This window comes from Rana temporaria, chromosome 1 (genome assembly GCF_905171775.1).
Source record: "Rana temporaria chromosome 1, aRanTem1.1, whole genome shotgun sequence".
NCBI classification, from domain to species: domain Eukaryota; kingdom Metazoa; phylum Chordata; class Amphibia; order Anura; family Ranidae; genus Rana; species Rana temporaria.
Window position 1 is genome coordinate 141,017,821 of NC_053489.1, and position 19,321 is coordinate 141,037,141.

At 47.2% G+C, this 19,321-nt stretch overlaps 1 protein-coding gene across 3 annotated transcripts in view; it reads left to right on the plus strand.

Moving 5' to 3' along the window:
• Window positions 1-19,321, plus strand: part of YTHDC2 (YTH domain containing 2) — a 315,708-nt gene that overhangs the window by 85,397 nt on the left and 210,990 nt on the right. The window lies entirely within an intron of this gene.

The following is a 19,321-nucleotide window of genomic DNA, read 5'->3' on the forward strand; positions in this document are numbered from 1 at the left end:
TAAAGCTCCCTCCCAACACCTAACTATCCTATGAAAAATTATGTATATACTTACCTGTTTTCAACCCTCAATGCACTATCGTGGCCTATGGGTGACGTCATCGCTCCCGGATATTCCAGTCGTCGTCGTTGGGCGGGGGGGGGGGGGCTCTTTCCATTTCCTTGCCGCCGCCGCTGGCTGACACAGAATCATGCGACCAGAATAGACTGCCTAAAAATAGGTCGATATATACATCTTTTTTTACACAGGTTATTTAGTGTAGGTGTTAGTAGGAGGGAGCATTTTTAAGACTAGTCAAACTTTTACTGCAATTCTTTTTTAACGGAACAAGCTGAAGAAAGTTGATTGGTTACTTTGTACAGCTGCTCCAGATTCTGTCTATTTCAGTTTTAGTAAGTCCCCCCCAATGGATTGCCCTTTTAAATAAAAATGATGTGAAATTCTCAAGTTCAATCAACACAATGTTAAGAAAAAAAAAAAACTGAAATTGCATGCATACATAATGGTTACTCTGTCAAAGGTCAGATAACTTATACATTTTAAACCAGTAGCGGTACATAAGAAGCCTTTACACACAGTATACACTTGTTGACTTGAGTTGGAACTCAAACTTAAGCATTGAAATTCATCCAGGGAGCACAACCTGCATGCTCAGTATTCCAGTTTTCACCCAGGCTTTGCTCTTAATCCGCCCCAGTCCCTGTAGTTGGTGATTCAGTGAAGTGGACCTTCACCCTAAGGCCCCTTTCACACTGGGGCGGGAGGCGCGGTGGTGGTATAGCGGCGCTATACCGTCGGGTTTGCCGCGGGATTCGGCCGCTAGAGGTGCCGTATTAGCCCCCGCTAGCGGCCAATAAAGGGTTAATACCGCCCGCAATGCGCCTCTGCAGAGGCGCATTGCGGGCGCTATTGCCGCGGTTTCCCATTGTTTTAAATGGGAAGGAGCGGTGAAGGGGCGGTATACACGCCGCTCCTCTCACCGCTCCAAAGATGCTGCTGGCATGAGATTTTTTTCTCTCCTGCCAGCGCATCGCCTCAGTGTGAAAGCCCTCTTGACATGTGGGTTATGTTACTGTTCATTGGAGAGGACTAGGCAGAACTTGTTGGTTATCTTAACACATGTAACTTTAACAGAGTTAAACAGCCCCGCCCAGGGGGTGGTCCCTCCGGTCATAATCCCTCACCCTGCAGCATGCAGCTCAGTTTTTTTCTGCCTAGTAGAGGAGATGGACCTTGCCTCCCCCTTGGGCCCAGAGTCCTACAGAAATTTTTACTTTTTATTTAATTTTTTGATCCTGAGATCTTCTATCAAGTGCCGGCAGGGCGACCATCTGCGTTTTATAGATCCTGGTATTCTCCCCAGTCCGGCCTTCAAGCGTGAGCAGACCTTAGCTGAGCGCTGGGTCAGCCACGACATGCCCGTTTGCTCCAGGGGTGGCCGGTGAGTTTTCTTTATCGTACATCACGGGACAGAGAGCCTAGTAATTACTACAGTGCCTTGCGAAAGTATTCGGCCCCCTTGAACTTTGCGACCTTTTGCCACATTTCAGGCCTCAAACATAAAGATATAAAACTGTAATTTTTTTTTAAGAATCAACAAGTGGGACACAATCATGAAGTGGAATTTATTGGATATTTCAAACTTTTTTAACAAATAAAAAACTGAAAAATTGGGCGTGCAAAATGATTCAGCCCCTTTACTTTCAGTGCAGCAAACTCTCTCCAGAAGTTCAGTGAGGATCTCTGAATGATCCAATGTTGACCTAAATGACTAATGATGATAAATAGAATCCACCTGTATGTAATCAAGTCTCCATATAAATGCACCTGCACTGTGATAGTCTCAGAGGCCCGTTTAAAGCGCAGAGAGCATCATGAAGAACAAGGAACACACCAGGCAGGTCCGAGATACTGTTGTGGAGAAGTTTAAAGCCGGATTTGGATACAAAAAGATTTCCCAAGCTTTAAACATCCCAAGGAGCACTGTGCAAGCGATAATATTGAAATGGAAGGAGTATCAGACCACTGCAAATCTACGAAGACCTGGCCGTCCCTCTAAACTTTCAGCGCATACAAGGAGAAGACTGATCAGAGATGCAGCCAAGAGGCCCATTATCACTCTGGATGAACTGCAGAGATCTACAGCTGAGGTGGGAGACTCTGTCCATAGGACAACAATCAGTCGTATACTGCACAAATCTGGCCTTTATGGAAGAGTGGCAAGAAGAAAGCCATTTCTTAAAGATATCCATAAAAAGTGTCGTTTAAAGTTTGCCACAAGCCACCTGGGAGACACACCAAACATGTGGAAGAAGGTGCTCTGGTCAGATGAAACCAAAATCAAACTTTTTGGCAATGATGCAAAACGTTATGTTTGGCGTAAAAGCAACACAGCTCATTACCCTGAACATGAACTGTCAAACATGGTGGTGGCAGCATCATGGTTTGGGCCTGCTTTTCTTCAGCAGGGACAGGGAAGATGGTTAAAATTGATGGGAAGATGGATGGAGCCAAATACAGGACCATTCTGGAAGAAAGCCTGATGGAGTCTGCAAAAGACCTGAGACTGGGACGGAGATTTGTCTTCCAACAAGACAATGATCCAAAACATAAAGCAAAATCTACAATGGAATGGTTCACAAATAAACATATCCAGGTGTTGGAATGGCCAAGTCAAAGTCTAGACCTGAGTCCAATCGAGAAAGAACTGAAAACTGCTGTTTTACAAACACTCTCCATCCAACCTCACTGAGCTCGAGCGGTTTTGCAAGGAGGAATGGGCAAAAATTTCAGTCTCTCGATGTGCAAAACTGATAGAGACATACCCCAAGCGACTTACAGCTGTAATCGCAGAAAAAGTCCGGGAAGTGGTTCTGAAAGCCTGACAGGACGTCCTGAAGGATTTTATGCCGCGCGCGATCGGTGATGCGGGGTGTCAGTCTGACACCCTGCATCTCCGATCTCGGTAAAGAGCCTCCGGCGGAGACTCTTTACCACGTGATCAGCCGTGTACAATCACGGCTGATCACGATGTAAACAGGAAGAGCCGTTGATGGCTCGTCCTCACTCGCCTCTGACAGACGCGAGTATAGGAGAGCCGATCGGCGGCTCTCCTAACAGGGGGGGTTCGCGCTGATTGTTTATCAGCGCAGCCCCCCCTCGGATCGCCACACTGGACCACCAGGGAAGCCCACCCTGGACCACCAGGGTGGGCCAAAAAAAAAGCATTAAAAAAAAAAAAAGTCTTTTAAAAAAAAAAAAAAGCTTTTTTTAATAAAAAAAAAAAAGATGCCAATCAGTGCCCACAAATGGGCACTGACTGGCAACATGGGTAGATCAGTGCCGCCCCACAATGTCCATCAGTGCCACCCCACAGTGCCCATCCATGCCCAGTGCCCACCTATCAGTGCCCATCTGTGTCACCCATAAGTATCCATCAGTGCCACCCATAAGTGCCGCCCATGAGTGCCCATCTGTGCCGCCCATGAGTGCCCATCTGTGCCGCCCATGAGTGCCCATCTGTGCCGCCCATGAGTGCCCATCTGTGCCGCCCATGAGTGCCCATCTGTGCCGCCCATCTGTGCCGCCCATGTGTGCCGCCCATGTGTGCCCATCAGTGCCGCATACCAGCGCCACCAATCAGTGCCACATCATCGTTGCCCATCAGTGCCGCCATATCAGTGCCCGTAATTGAAAGAGAAAACGTACTTATTTACAAAAAAATTAACAAACAAATAAAAACTAATTTTTTTTAAAAAATTTTCAGTCTTTTTTTAGTTGTTGCGCAAAAAAAAAAATCGCAGAGGTGATCAAATACCACCAAAAGAAAGCTCTATTTGTGGGGAAAAAAGGACGCCAATTTTGTTTGGGAGCCACGTTGCACGACCGCGCAATTGCCATTCAAAGTGCGACAGTGCTGAAAGCTGAAAATTGGCTTGGGCGGGAAGGTGCGTAAGTGCCTGGTATGGAAGTGGTTAAGGGGGCTGAATAATTTTGCACGCCCAATTTTTCAGTTTTTCATTTGTTAAAAAAGTTTGAAATATCCAATAAATTTCCTTCCACTTCATGATTGTGTCCCACTTGTTGATTCTTCAAAAAAAAAATAGTTTTTTATATCTTTGTTTGAAGCCTGAAATGTGGCAAAAGGTTGCAAAGTTCAAGGGGGCCGAATACTTTCGCAAAGGCACTGTAAGGCCCCATGCACACGAGACGCTATTACAAACGCCTCTAATCTCAGCTTTTCAAAGGCAAAAACCGGCATTTAAAACGCCTGTTTTTGCCGCGAATTGCGCGGCGTTTTGCCGCGATTTGCGGCTGTCAGCGTTTATCCCCAAAACACTGTAGACCCTCCCCAAGCTCAGAATCAAACTATTTGTGCCGTGTTTTGCCGTGTTTTGCCGCGTTTAGCGGCGTTTTGCCGCGATTTGCGTCTAAAACGCAAAAGCTGAAAGCTTCTGAACCCAAAATTTTGGGTTTGGAAAAACGGCCCTAAACCCAACTGCTTTGAAACGCCAAAAAACGTGATCGTGTGCATGGACACATAGGATAACATTAAATGTGTTCAGGGGCAGTTGAAAAAAATGCCCAAATGCCTCTGAACTCGAGTTTAGCAGCGTCTCGTGTGCATGGGGCCTAAGTGGGTTATATTCCACCTTCAGGTGCTGGACACTGGTGTAATTAATTAGACAGGAATTTTCCTCCCTATATAACCCCTCCCATACTGGGAGCACCTCAGTTTTTTCCCAGTGTCTAAGGTGTTGGTCACGAGTGAAGATGTGCTCTGAGGAGCTCCACTGGAAGGATCCATGCTGGATTTAAATAGCCTTCATAAAAACCAGATCCATCCAAAGTGCCTTGGGCCAAATTGGATGGTACCTGGGGCCTCGTATCCGAAGCACAAGGTTTTTGCTTGTAATGCTTCTCTTCGGAGGGCTGGATCCTGGGTTCCAGTACTTCGGTTATAACCACATACCAAAAAATTTCTGGCAGGATGCGGTACAGGTCCAGGGGAGTAGAAACCTTGTCTTGGATTTCGGTCCCTGAAGGTCTGTTGACTTAACCCACGTTGATGGGTGAAGATTGGGTCTGTCTGTGCTCAGCAGTATACTGCAGCGGGATAAGGTAAGTGAAGACAATTCTAGGTAAATACCTTAAGGATTGTCTTCCATGAGTAGCTGCATGTCTTATCTGTTTTCCGCCACTAGAGGCAGTAAAGAGACATACCTGGTGTTTCGCTTACCATGCTCTCCAGGAACGAAAGCTCAGTGTTAGCCGGTCTGTTGAGCGGCTCACTTCCTCTGCTTCAGGCTCTGCCACACTTGTGTGGGGGGGATTCCTTCGTAGTCCGGGTCCATGGCGCTCCTTAAGGGATCTCTCTCCGCCCCCACCATTTCCCTATGCGCGAGTGCACGAGGGGGGCACGCTTTTTGTAGGCGGGGGAACGATGTGGTTGCCGCTGGCACATGCTCGCCGGCTCATGGTGCAGACGCAGGGCAGGCCCTTAAAAAAAAATAACAGACGTCGGAGCTCAGTAAAGCCAGAGGGACACAGCAGCTTGGGGCACGTAAGCACCTTGTGTGTGTTGGATACAGACATACCTAAGATGCCTACTCCGCATCTAGCTGTGCAGATTAGCAGGCATTGTTTTTTTGCTAGACTAAGTTCAGCTGTTGATGCACCTGTGTTAAGTTCCTCTGCTTTTAGCTTAGGACTTTCGTCTCCCTGTAGATAAGGTTCAGGGGCAGGAATATAAAAGGGCCCCAGGGTATCGCCACCTGAATCTGGTGGCTTTTATGCCTGCATGATACCATCTTCCCCTGTAGAGACTTGAGGCACCATAAGCCCTGTCAGGCATTGTAGCCTCCCCCCAACATTGCAGCCACTCTGCATATGTCTGGACGTTTTTTGCATTGCATTTGTTGGTCTATAGCAGTGGTTCTCAACCTGGGGGTCGGGACCCCCTCGGGGGTCAAATGGCAATTTGCCAGGGGTCACCGAATCCTTGGCTGTTCCTGAAGCCCGCACCACTCTCCCAGCCTTTTTGCGGATGCCCAGCCGGGCTGTCCCTGGAGCCTGTGGCCACCCACTCAGCCTTTTCACAGCCGCCCATTCAGTTCACGGCATGGGTGGGGGACAGAGACTAGAGGTCAGCTGACTGGTGAGGAATGTGAAGTGGCAGGGGCTGTGGAGACCCTATCTCCTGATTACGACATAGGAACAAAGAATAAGAGAAAGAACAAGAAAGACAGCTAGAGAGAGGGATGGGGAAAAAAATGAGGATAGAAAGAGATAAAAGGGAAAGAAAGGAGAACAAAAAAAGAATGGTACATCCCAAAATGTACCATAAGGGGTTTTACTGTATGAGTGGAAGGGACTCGGAGAACGCTAAATGTCCATGGTTTAGGGGCGCAAATTACTTGTCTTGGGTGCCGACAACCCATGCTCCGAAAATAATTTTCCTGTTGGGGGTCCCCACAACAAGGGAAATTTTATTAAGGGGTCACGGCACTAGTAAGGTTGAGAACCACTGGTCTATAGGAGGTTAACTGCTATATTGGCAGCATCCTCACAAGAAACAGAAACTGGGGTGTGTGTGCCCCTTTCCCTGCTCTAAATCCTCAATCAAAAAAATTAAACCTGAGGATGAAAGTTCGCTGTCAGAGGACAGGGAACAGGTGCAGCCTAACGAGGCAGAGGTATCAGAAGCCTTACAAGTTCTGAAGTTGAAGCTGCAGTCTTTTTCAGAGATTCATACTGCATATAACTTACCCTCAGCCTAGACGGCCAAAGCCTCTGTCTCCTTGTTTTTTTTTGTTTGTTTTTTTAAGAAAAAAATGAAATAAAAATTCCTATAGGTTGCTGGAAAAACCTACACAGGGTCCTCATCCTGGTGCTGGCTTCAGGCTAACCAAACGCACAACTGTGGGATGCACAGTTGCTACTGTACATCGCTAACGCACAACAGCTATATCGCATGAAACGCACATCTGCAGAGGATAACTTCCTCTCTACCAGTCCACATGTTTGCATAAAATACATGAGTTTGGAATGTTCAAAATGCATGTGGGATAAAAACGAGTAACAGAACATGTTTATTGTTGATAAAGATACATGTTTCTGTTTGTATGGGTGTACATGTTTTTTTTACATAGTCGCATGAGGATGCTTTGTCACATTAAAGTGCTTAAGTTGCACGGAGAGGTCTATTTGCACAGAAATGCCTAAAATCGCATAAAAATGCTTGATTGCATAAAGATGCTGGATCACACATGGTTGCCTGATCACCCGAGTCCTTGGTCACACAAGGGTACTTGTCCGCACAGTAGTGCTTAAAATGCATAAGATGTTTGATCGCATGAAAAAAAGCTGAATCACATAAGGATGCATGATTGCTTAAAGTTGCATGTTTGCTTAGATTTTGCATGGTTGCATAATGAAGCATGATAATTTAAGTTTACTTAATTATACAGGATTCCTTGTGTTTACATAGGAATACGTGTCTGCATGGGTACATGTTGCATAACACATTCATAAACGCATGCTTGCAAGATGCTCGTTCCATAGCACACGTGCTATGTGTATACAGCGTGCCCCTTTTTATGTTTTGCCTAAAACATATTTCTATGAATTCATGCTTCCATGAGCACACGCTTCCATAGAGGCATATGGCTTTAACACTTGCCACATACACATATGGGGAGCCATTTGCATATGTGTTTATTTACATGGGACTGCAGAGGTTGTCTGCGTTTCGCAGGGGAACAGCATCTTCTCCAGTTGGTGGTCTTGACCCTTGGGTTAGCCATCGTGCCTGGGTTTTTTCAGGGTGCTAGGGCCCGCCTCTAGCAGGTCTAAAGGCCCAGGGTATAGCAAAAACATAGAATATTCAGGCTCAAACTTACCGACCAATCGGCAATCTACCAAATTCACCTGTCTGTGTGCGTTTAAAACAGAGGTTTAGTTGCACGCATTTGCAAATGCATGTGTAAGCTGCAGGCCCCGTCCAGTCATAGGTAGGGGCAGTGACTTTTGTTTGTTGTATTTGTCATTGTTGTCAGGCAGCACACTGGCACCTTTGCTTACATGTGCTAAGTGTGCTCCTGCCCCTTTAATGAGGGCTGGGCTACCTCCAGTCACCTGCCCCTTATATATCCATCAGCAGTCATGTACTCCTACTGAGGAGACTCAAAATGCAATGTTATAGTTATGACTGCAATATACAGAGCGCCTTGACGGGGCCTGCAGCTTACACATACATTTGCAAATGCGTGCAACTAAACCTCTGTTTTTAACGCACACAGTTAGACAGGTGAATTTGGTTGGTTGCCGATTGGTTGGTAAGTTTGAGCCTGGATATTCTATGTTTTTGTATGTATTTGCGCCCTTTCCAGCGCTCCTTATTGTATTGACCAGTCATAGGTAGGGGCAGTGACTTTTGTTTGTACCCAGGGTAGAGCAGTAATGGCATATCGAGGCAAACTCCTGCTGATAGATCAGTCAGTAGCATGGCTGGACCTAAGTGTAGTCCAGCATAGTCAAGTATCTGGAACTCCTGGGTTAGGATCCCAGTCTAAAGGTACATTCTTTCGTTTGGGACACAGCCCAAAAAGGAGTTTTTTTTTTTTGGCCTCAGACAAGATCAGCGTTATGAGAAAGCTGGTCTATATGGTCAAGGCAAGGAACAGTTCCTTACATTTGCCTTTTGCTTAAGGTGCTAGGGAAGATGGTGGCTTTATTCAAAGTGGTTCCCTATGCTCAGTATCATTCAAGGCTGATATAAACATTATTCTGTCGGCCTGGAATGAGTGGATCCTAACCTAGCATTATCCAAAGAGTCTGGTCCCAGGGATATTCTGGAGTTTCAGTTGGTGTTTCTTAACCAAAATATTGGCAGAAAGGAAGATCCTTCATACCTGTTACCTGGGAGGTGGCAGCTACGAAGACTGGCCTCTAGGGATGGAGGCCAGGTCTGGAAGAGACCACTGCCCAGGGGAAGTGGTCAAGCTCCAAGTGAGCCTTATCCGTCAGCATTCTAGAGCTACGGATGGAGCATCTGGCTTAAGGGCCTGGACGTTTAGGTTGCAGGATTGTTCATTCAGAGTACAATCCGACAATGCCACACTAGTGATTTACTTTGTTTAACAAGGAGGCACTAGAAGTCACGCAGCCAGAGGGAAGTAACCCATGTTTTGGCTTGGGCAGAGGAGCTTGTGCCTTGCCTATTAACAATCGTCATTTCATGCAGAATTGGCAGGTGATTTTCTGGAGCCGTCAACAGTTGGTCCCAGGAGAATGACCTCTACACCCCGACTTTTTTCTGACCAAATGCCAGAGAAGGGGGTACCCTGTACATAAAATGTATTGGCGTCCAGGTTCAACAAGGAGTTGAACAGCTTTGTGTCAAGGACAAAGGATCCGCTCGCAGGCGGGACAGATGCGTTAGTGACCCTGTGGGACCAGTTGTCACTGGTTTATGCGTTCTCTCCCCCAAGTGCCGCGACTTTCGTGGCTTCTATGCAACATCAGATGGGAACGGAAGCTGGCCTAATTGCTCTGGCATAACCCAGACAACCTTACTGTGCAGGAATAGTATGGGTGGTAGTAGAGGACCCAGGGTCCCTTACATCTTGTCCAGGCCTACTTTGCATGGTGGTATTCCATCCCGTCTTGCAAACATGGGAATTAATGGTCTGGCTGTTATAGCCCGCATTCTTGAGGATCAGGGCTTTCAGAATCCGAGGCAAATTACCTTGATTCATACAGGAGAGCTGGCCTCCAGGACCAGATATCATAGGATCTGGAAGGCCCATGTTCCTGGTGTGAAACCAAGGGGTGGTATCCTTGGAAGTATGTCATAGGTAAAATTCTTGCCTTCCTACATTAGGAAAGAAGATGGAGCTAGCCTTAAGTTCCATCAAGGATCCGATCTCTGCCTTGTCAGTATTTTCAAAGGTCGCTTGCTTCGCACTCTTTGATCTGGGCCTTTATACAAGGGGTAATGAGTATAAGTCAGCCATTTAGGTCGTCCTTGTGCTCGGGGGATTGAGTCTAGTTTTGTTGGCTTACAAGGTCAGCACCTTGGGCCGATGCACCACATTTCCCTTCATCCTTCTAACATGGGAATTGGTGTTCTGGGTTGCGGTAGCCTCCGCAAGAGCGTTTCAGTATTGGCAACTTTCTTTGTATACAGGCATACTAAATTATTCTTAAGGATAGGGTGATGTTAAATCGAAAACAAAAGAAGGAGGGGGATGGGAAGGGAAGGAAAAACACAAAACTAGGGATGATCAGAAAGGAAAAGACAAAGGAAAGAGGGAGAGGGAGGGAGAACAAGATACACAAGGAAAGCACTCACATTAATGAAAGAGGTGAGGGGTTCTGCGCAACCTAGCACGCAGACATGGTGAAAGTACTAAGTATAAATAAATAAATAAATAAATATAAATACTGATAAGTGATATCACAAACACGAGCAAATAAGAGCTCAATCCAATCCAGTGAGAGAGTGAAAATATCAAAACATCAAAATATAAATAATATATATAGAATGTATATAAAATATAAAATATATAATATATAATATTAATATGCAATAAATATAAAATCTATTCATATATATATGCATATATATAGTGAAGTCTATAGCCGTGAAAAAATGTCCATTCATAGGGTGAGAAATGGATAAATAAATAAATTAATCTGGTGATCCAGTGCTAATAGTGATTCTTCAAATAAGCATAGGCTGCCACAGGAGATGTAGCTGATGTGATCCCAGAGCAATCCAGTAAAGAGTGTTGACAGATGGGTGTAATAATCCCTCCCTGAGCTCCCGGGACTCTTACCTCCACACAGATAATCAAGTGCATCCACTATAAGTATCTCGACCAGACCTCCGTATGTATGTTCCACTAATCCTCCTTAGATAACCATGGCTGGGTCCTCTTATCCATCCAAACCGTCAGTGTGCCCAGGAGAAAAAGCAGGGGAGACACAAAAACAGAGGAGGGGACTCCAATCGTGAAGTAGTAAGCACAAGCCAATATTTATTAAAGAGGGAAAAAGCTGCGCTTACATGTAATCTAAAATTATACAGCAAGGAACTATTTAAAAACGAGCGGCGTTTCTAGCGTTACGACACGTGTCACGTGTCTTCATCTGGGGACAGATGAAGACACGTGACACCTGTCGTAACGCGTAGGGATTGGACGGGAGGACGTACACCTGGAGTGACGTATACAGGCGCTAGAAACGCCGCTCGTTTTTAAATAGTTCCTTGCTGTATAATTTTAGATTACATGTAAGCGCAGCTTTTTCCCTCTTTAATAAATATTGGCTTGTGCTTACTACTTCACGATTGGAGTCCCCTCCTCTGTTTTTGTGTCTCCCCTGCTTTTTCTCCTGGGCACACTGACGGTTTGGATGGATAAGAGGACCCAGCCATGGTTATCTAAGGAGGATTAGTGGAACATACATACGGAGGTCTGGTCGAGATACTTATAGTGGATGCACTTGATTATCTGTGTGGAGGTAAGAGTCCCGGGAGCTCAGGGAGGGATTATTACACCCATCTGTCAACACTCTTTACTGGATTGCTCTGGGATCACATCGGCTACATCTCCTGTGGCAGCCTATGCTTATTTGAAGAATCACTATTAGCACTGGATCACCAGATTTATTTATTTATCCATTTCTCACCCTATGAATGGACACTTTTTCACGGCTATAGACTTCACTATATATATGCATATATATGAATAGATTTTATATTTATTGCATATTAATATTATATATTATATATTTTATATTTTATATACATTCTATATATATTATTTATATTTTGATGTTTTGATATTTTCACTCTCTCACTGGATTGGATTGAGCTCTTATTTGCTCGTGTTTGTGATATCACTTATCAGTATTTATATTTATTTATTTATTTATTTATACTTAGTACTTTCACCATGTCTGCGTGCTAGGTTGCGCAGAACCCCTCACCTCTTTCATTAATATATTTGTGTATTGTAAACACTTTTAGGTTTTGCAGCAACTTTTTGATACATTTTGTTTAGGGTTTATTCATTGAGTGTCTATAGTAGCGCATAAGCACTGTCACTTTAAAGCACTCACATTGGCCGCATCCGTAATGATGATAAGAATATAAAACAGTACCCCTTCAAGAAGAGTGGGCAAAATCGGACTTTGAGGCTCGTGGAAGTATAAAAAATATATATTTATTACATAAATTTACAAAATGTACACTAACAATGGTATAATGGAAAGCAACTGATAACAATCACAATACAACCATTCAGAACAAGAGAATAGTGAAAGAATCCTATTGAAGTCGCCTACGCGTTTCACCGTGGGGCTTCTTCAGGACGAAATGAACAGGATTATTGCTACTATGTAGCCATGATTTTCACAATCTGATACACAGCGGTGGATATAATCATCCAGGAAGATTCCAATGATAGATGAAATATATACCGATGGTAGTAGATAGTACAAAAAATATGTTTAGAGATCGATGATCGCAGGTCCAGGCCAAATATGTCAATAATGATGTTAAATCCTCACCCATCCTTATTTCCTAGAAGTATCTAGTTTTCATTTGAATCAAGATATTCTTGCCTGCCTTTTTTCCAGAACCTTGTTCTGCGGAAGGAAAAGTTACTGCTTTTCTCTCAATTAAGATGAGAGCAGTTAAATATCTATCTGAAGGTTTCAGATATAGGAAACTGACGTTTTGTTGTGCTGGCAGAAGACCCTAGAAATGGGCAGGCAGTGTTCAGATCAGCTATTGAAATGGATACTCTCTCTCGTTAGCGTAAGAAAAGTCAAGGCCTATCTGAAGCGGCTGCTCGGATACGAAATACTGATGTTGCGCTACCAGGAAAGGGCAGACAGCGTCTAAATCAACTGTTTTCAATGTTGATTCATTAGGTTATTATTCAGGCTTGTGGTTTGAAGAGAGGGTTTCCCCCTGTTTCTTTTAGAGTGCACCCTACCAGGATAGTAAGCGCTTCATGCGTGGTGCATTACCAAGTCTTTATGACTCAGATTTGCAAGGCCGCAACTTGGTCGTCGGTGCTTACGTTCACTAATTTCTATCAGGTGAATGTAAGATGGCAAGAGGATGCCGCTTTTTGGCGCAGTATGCTGCAGGCAGCAGTATAGGTCCTCAAGTCTGATGGCGGTCTGCTTTATTTGTGTCTCCCTCCCCTCAGTAGGCATTGCTTTGGGACGTCCCACTTAGTAATTACTAGGCTCTGTGTCCCGTGATGTACGATAAAGAAAATAGGATTTTTATAACGGCTTACCTGTGAAAACTTTTTCTTGGAGTACATCACGGGACACAGAGCTCCTGCCCCTCTTGTTTGGGGATATTGGGACACTTATTGCTTTGCTACAAATACTGAGGTGCTCCCATTATGGGAGGGGTTATATAGGGAGGAAACTTCCTGTCTAATTGATTACACCAGTGTCTGGCACCTAAAGGTGGAATATAACCCACTTAGTAATTACTAGGCTCTGTGTCCCGTGATGTACTCCAAGAAAAGGATTTTACAGGTAAGCTGTTATAAAAATCCTATTTCTTACTCCGGGGCCCACATATGACTGACCTACTCGGGGTTCAGTCACAGTGGGCCATGGCCGACAGCCACTCTGTATGTCTGGCGGTGAGTCTGTCTGGACTGCACCAGCAGTGTCCACGCATGGACGGGTAAGTACAGTTCCTCCTGTTTTGTCGGTTTGGGACAGCTGGGCTTCCTGGAGGGTCATTTGGGGGTTCCCTGTCCCCCCTTCCCTCTCTGTCCTCCCTTTTTCCTCCTCCCTCCTCCCCATGGCGGGGCCTGCTGCGTTGGCGGGGTGTACCTGTAAGGGTCTCCGTATCCCGGTTGGGGTCTGTAGAGGTGTCGGGGTCCACTCTCTGTGGGGGTGGTGTGTCTTTTTGGGAGCCTCCGCTTCTCATCCACCTCAGTGTGCTCTGGCGCCATTTTTGGTCGCGCCGTTTCTCTTCCGTTCATGGACGGACACAGCAGCCTTTGACCTTAGGTTATGCACCTTCCTTCCAGGAGAGTTAGGCAGAAAAAAAGCACTTTAAGTGTTAACAACACTTTCCTCAGTACAGCTCCTCCCAGGGGGCGTGGTCCCCCGGGTATAACCCACACTCTGCCTCAGCCGCTCCAGTTTTTTTCTGCCTAATGTCAGGAGAGGACATGGCCTTCTGGAGTCCCTGTACTCTGGAATTTTTGGCGTTTTTTTTTTTCGCTTTTATTTGTTTTGTTCCTGCATTTTTGAATCCTGAGATTCTTCTATCAACTGCCGACTGGGTGACAGGCTGGGTCTTGACTCTTGTAGTCCCCCCATGTTCGGCCATCGAGCGTGTGCCGGCCCTCAGCTCTGCTCTGGGCTGTCCACGACAGACCCCATTGTTCCAGGGGTGGCCTGGGAACTACATGTTCCAGGGCACACATATGACCGGTCACAGTGTGTCTGGCCGACAGCCATGCTGTTTAGCAGATGTTGGTTCTGTCCGGGATGCCTCCAGCCGGTGGTCGCAGGACGGCTAAGTAGTGGCCCCTTGCCCTGGCAAGGTGGTATGGCTGGTGCTTCCCTGGGGAGGTCGACTGAGGGTCCGCCCTGCTTTCCTCTCTCCCTTTCCTCTCCCTCCTTCCCCATACTGGGTGGCGGCTGTGAGGGGGGGCCTCCTGGGGTTTTATCGCCACCGGGGACCGTGTGTTGCGGGGTGCTGTGATTTTTTTTTTACGTTTGGGGGTGCTGCTGTGTGTGCTGGCCGTGTGTTGTGTCACTGGATTTTTAAACTGCGTTTGGCCGCCATTTTGCCGCGGACGCGGTTTACATGGTCGGCGGCCATTTTCTTGTAGCCCGCATGGTGCTTTTTACTTCAGACGGCGGCCATCTTGGAAAAGTCTTGGCCTCTAGTGCCTGAAATAGTGCTGCTAAAGCCCGCAAATCATCCCTGAGGGACAGACGCAGCGCAGCCAGCACTTCTCAGCATTCCTCAGCGTTTTCAGCTCACACTGCAACCAGGTGGGGTGGTGAGTTCCCTGGGGGCCCCTGCCTTCTGTTTTTGCACCCGGGAGGTGACTGGTGGGTTGTTCTGCTTTGCAGTACTAGGGTGGCACAGCGGTGGGGCATCATGGAGCCTGAACCAGGAGCTTCTGTCCCAGCAATGCCTCAGTTAACCGTAGTGCCCCTGCCGCATCTGTTGAGGCAATGACGGCTGTCCTTGAGGCGTTTCTTGCCAGGATTGAAGCGACAAGTGGCCAGCAGGGAGGTAAAAAGCGCCCCCTCCCTGAGCCTGCTTCTGGGGATGTCTGACACAGAACCATACCCTGCTATTGCTTCTGGCTCTGTCATGTCAGATGATGCGGGCTTAACCCACGCGGACAGCGAGGATGACTTTGCAAAAGTGTTTCCTTGTATTCCATATTTGGACAAAGTGTTATACAAGGAATGGGATACGCCACAGAAAGTTTTTGCTGTTCCAAAATACTTTGCGACCCGTTATCCCTTTGAGGAGGACTTTTTAAAAAAGTGGGTCTCTCCTCCGTCAGTGGACCCTCCCGTGTCCAGATTGAGCAAAGCCACCACGTTGCCGGTGGAAGGGGCTCCTGCCTTTAAGGACCCCGCAGACAGGAGAGTGGAGGCTGTGGCCTGCTCCATGTTCACAGTAGTGGGTTCGGCAGTGAGACCGGTTTTGGCCGGGACTCTGGTGTCGCAGACACTGACCGAACGGGCAAAGTTTTTGCTACAGGAGCTGGAGGCGCAGGATGCTTCTGAGACCTGTAAGGACCTGGCTGAACAGTTGGTTCAGGGTCTGAAGTTTGTCTGTGAGTCGGCCCTGGATACGCTCCCCTTGCTTTCCAGGGTCTCCGCCTACGCGGTGGTACTACGTCGCCTTGTGTGGCTGAAGTGCTGGTCTGCAGACCAGTCCTTCAAGAAGACCTTGGTGGATTTACCCTTTAAGGGTGAACGGCTTTTTGGGGTGTCCCTGGATGACATCATAAAGGATGCCACAGGTGGTAAGAGCACACTGCTCCCACAGTCTGGGAAGGGCAAGGACCCTCGCCGTAAGCAAGGGCCCTCTTTTACTACCCCCAAGCGTTTTTTTCGTCCGCCCAGTGCGGCAGGAATAAGTTTTCAAGGTGCTAAGACCCCGGCTGCAGGGCAGAAGCACACCTGGTACCGCAAGCCTAACAAGCCTGCGGACAAGCCTGCTTCCGCATGAAGGTCTGCCCCCGCCCGTGTCTCGGGTGGGGGGCCTGCTAAGCGATTTCGCAGCTCGGTGGAGGTCTCTTCTCTGACCGTTGGGTTTGCGAAGTAGTTTCCTCTGGGTACAAGATAGTTTCTCTCTTGCCCACCAAACAGATTTTTTTCCTTCCAACCTCCGGATCCCCGGAAGGATCTGTCAGGGGCTGTCCAGGATCTACTGGGCAGGGGAGTGATTGTGCCAGTTCCCTCGATGGAACGGTTTCAGGGGTTTTACTCCAATCTGTTTGTAGTCCCCAAGAAGGAAGGGGTCCGTCCAATCCTGGACCTCAAGGCCCTCAATTGTTTTGTCAAAGTGCAAAAATTGAGGATGGAGTCGGTTCGCTCGGTAATGGCAGCACTCCATCAGGGGGACTTTATGGCGTCCTTGGATATCATGGACGCGTACCTGCATGTTCCCAAATGCACAAAGCACCAGAGGTTTCTGCGCTTTGTGATCGGGGAGGACCATTTTCAATTTGTGGCCCTCCTGTTCGGCTTGGCATCGGCACCACGGGTTTTCACCAAGGTGTTCGCCCCGATACTATCCCTGCTGAGGCAGCGAGGGGTCGCTATCGTAGGATATCTGGACGACCTTCTCCTGAGAGCTTCCTCAAGCTCAGAATTAGAAGAGGACGTGTCTATCACTTGTCAGACTCTCCAAGATGTGGGACCACAATGAGGTAAAAACGTCAAATAACACAAATAAAGTCTTAAAGTGCACTTTGAACGATAATAGAGGCCCAAGGGGGTGCCAAAAAGTTCAAATAAAACACAATCCAAATGGAAAATCTCCAAATCAAATGGTCATGTTGAAAGTGAACGACAAGGGCAAATATGGCATAATACTGTGACTGCAGGTGTGGAAGATAATATATCACATGCACGTGCACTCACATGGAGGCCTCTAGCAGCGGGCCTATCTCCTACGAACAGCGAGTTCGTGCGATCCGTCTTGATAGGTGTACTTCCTCTATCTTTCGTTACCACCTAGGCATCCACTGGGTATTGGGTGCTCGGAGGGGTATATAAACAAAAGACAAAAGGAAGGCAATGGTGCAGCTCCGCATAAAAAGGTTTAATAAAAGAAAAGTTAAAAACTCACATTTCCAATGGTGAGATGTTTCCAAACAAAACGAGCGCCGTGCTCGTGTTCCTCCTGTTAGGATGTGTGGGGTCTGGTACTTCCTGTCAAGGGACAGGAAGTACCAGACCCCACACATCCTAACAGGAGGAACACAGGAGGAACACGAGCACCTGAATAGCTTCCTGAATAGCGCAAATAGTGCTAATCACCTCACAGAACACCTCAGTCACACGCTGTGTGTGAGGCAGAGCGGAAAACTGGGCAGTCTCTGGCTGGATGGTGAGTCCCTGGTTAACCCCCCCGGTCAGCGCAGCTGGGAGGGTGGACATTTTTTGTCACAAGTGTCTTGACTTGGTCCCTAAGGGCTGTCAGTGGCTCAGAATGGAGTCTGAAGCTGGTATTTTTTCCCCAGACATTTTGGAGGCAGCAGCTGGTGCACCTGTGGTTACCCATGGACAATTTGTTGGAAGTCCTGAAGGCATTTGTTGCAAGGGTGTAAGTGGCATGCGGGCGTAAGGGGGGTAAAAAGCACCCCCTCCCTACGCCATCTCCTGGGGAATACTCTGACTCAGACCTGGCTGTAGCACAGGACCCCTGTTCTGAGGTGTCAGAGGATGCGGACCAGGACCATCCGGGCACTGAGAAGGACTCCTTGTCATGGTCAGTGCAGGACAGAGCAATTGTAGGAGCACTTATCAATGCAGTAAGGGACACCCTTAAGCTTGAAGATACTGCTGGGACATCCACTGGGGTGTCAGTCCCTTTTGGGTCGAACAAAACGACCCGCTCTGTAAAGGTTTTTCCATATGTTGATCTCTTTGACAGATTCATAGATAAGGAATGGGAACGGCCGTAGAGGTCCTTTGTGGTCTCTCAGCGCAGTACGTTTGTACAGGGGCTTCGACACGTGATTCCCCCGATTTAGACCACCGCTTCCTCCGCAGGACTTGAATCTGGTGCTTTCAGTGCTTCTGGAACCTCCCTTTGAGAATATCAGGGAGATTCCTCTTAATGCTTTCTCAGAAAGTTGCTTTTCTAGTTGCCATTACATCGGTCAGAAGGGTTTCTGAATTGGCGGCCTTGTCTTGCAAGTTATCTTACTTGGTCCTCCATAAGGATAAAGCGGTATTGCGTCCACAGCCCTCTTTCCTTTCTAAGGTAGTTTCGGCTTTTCACCTAAACGTAAACATTGTACTTCCATTTTTGTGTCCTCAGTCGTCGCATCCCAAGGAGGTTGCGCTACATACTTTGGACGTGGTACGTGCCCTACGGGTGTACCTGTCTGCTACGGCTCCGGAGATCTGACTCGCTGTTTGTGTTGGTGTCTGGTCCACAGAAGGGCCTGGCGGTCTCGTCGGCCACCATTTCTAGGTGGATCAGGTAGACCGTCATCCAGGCCTAGGCCCTTAAGGGGCGAGCGCCTCCCTTTCCTGTCACGACGCATTCGGCCAGGGCAATTGGTGCCTCCTGGGCTTTCCGACATCAAGCATCTGTCTTACAGGTGTGTAAGGCGGCGACCTGGTCGTCTGTTCACACTTTCTCAAAGTTTAACAAGATTGATGTGAGTGCATCTTCGGATGCTTCCTTTGGCCGAAAGGTTTTGCAGGCAGCTGTTTGAGGTTTCAACTCCTCCATGAGGAGCTCTGTTTGTTCGGGGTGAAGTTGGGTCTTCCTTTGATTACTGTTCCCACCCCTTGTTTTTTTCTGACACTACTTGGGGACGTCCCACATGTCAAGTTTTAAGGAGCTGTGTCCGTCAATGGACGATAAGAGAAAATCATTTTTTTTTGTACTCACCGTAATGTCCTTTTTCTCTGTCGTCCATGGACTGACACAGCACCCACCCCTCCTTTTTAATTTTGTACTGCTTTTTGTCGAACTGGGCTGCATGCTGCAGGGTGAGGGGTTATGACCGGAGGGACCGCCCCTTGAGTGGTGCTGTTCAACTCTGTTAAAGTT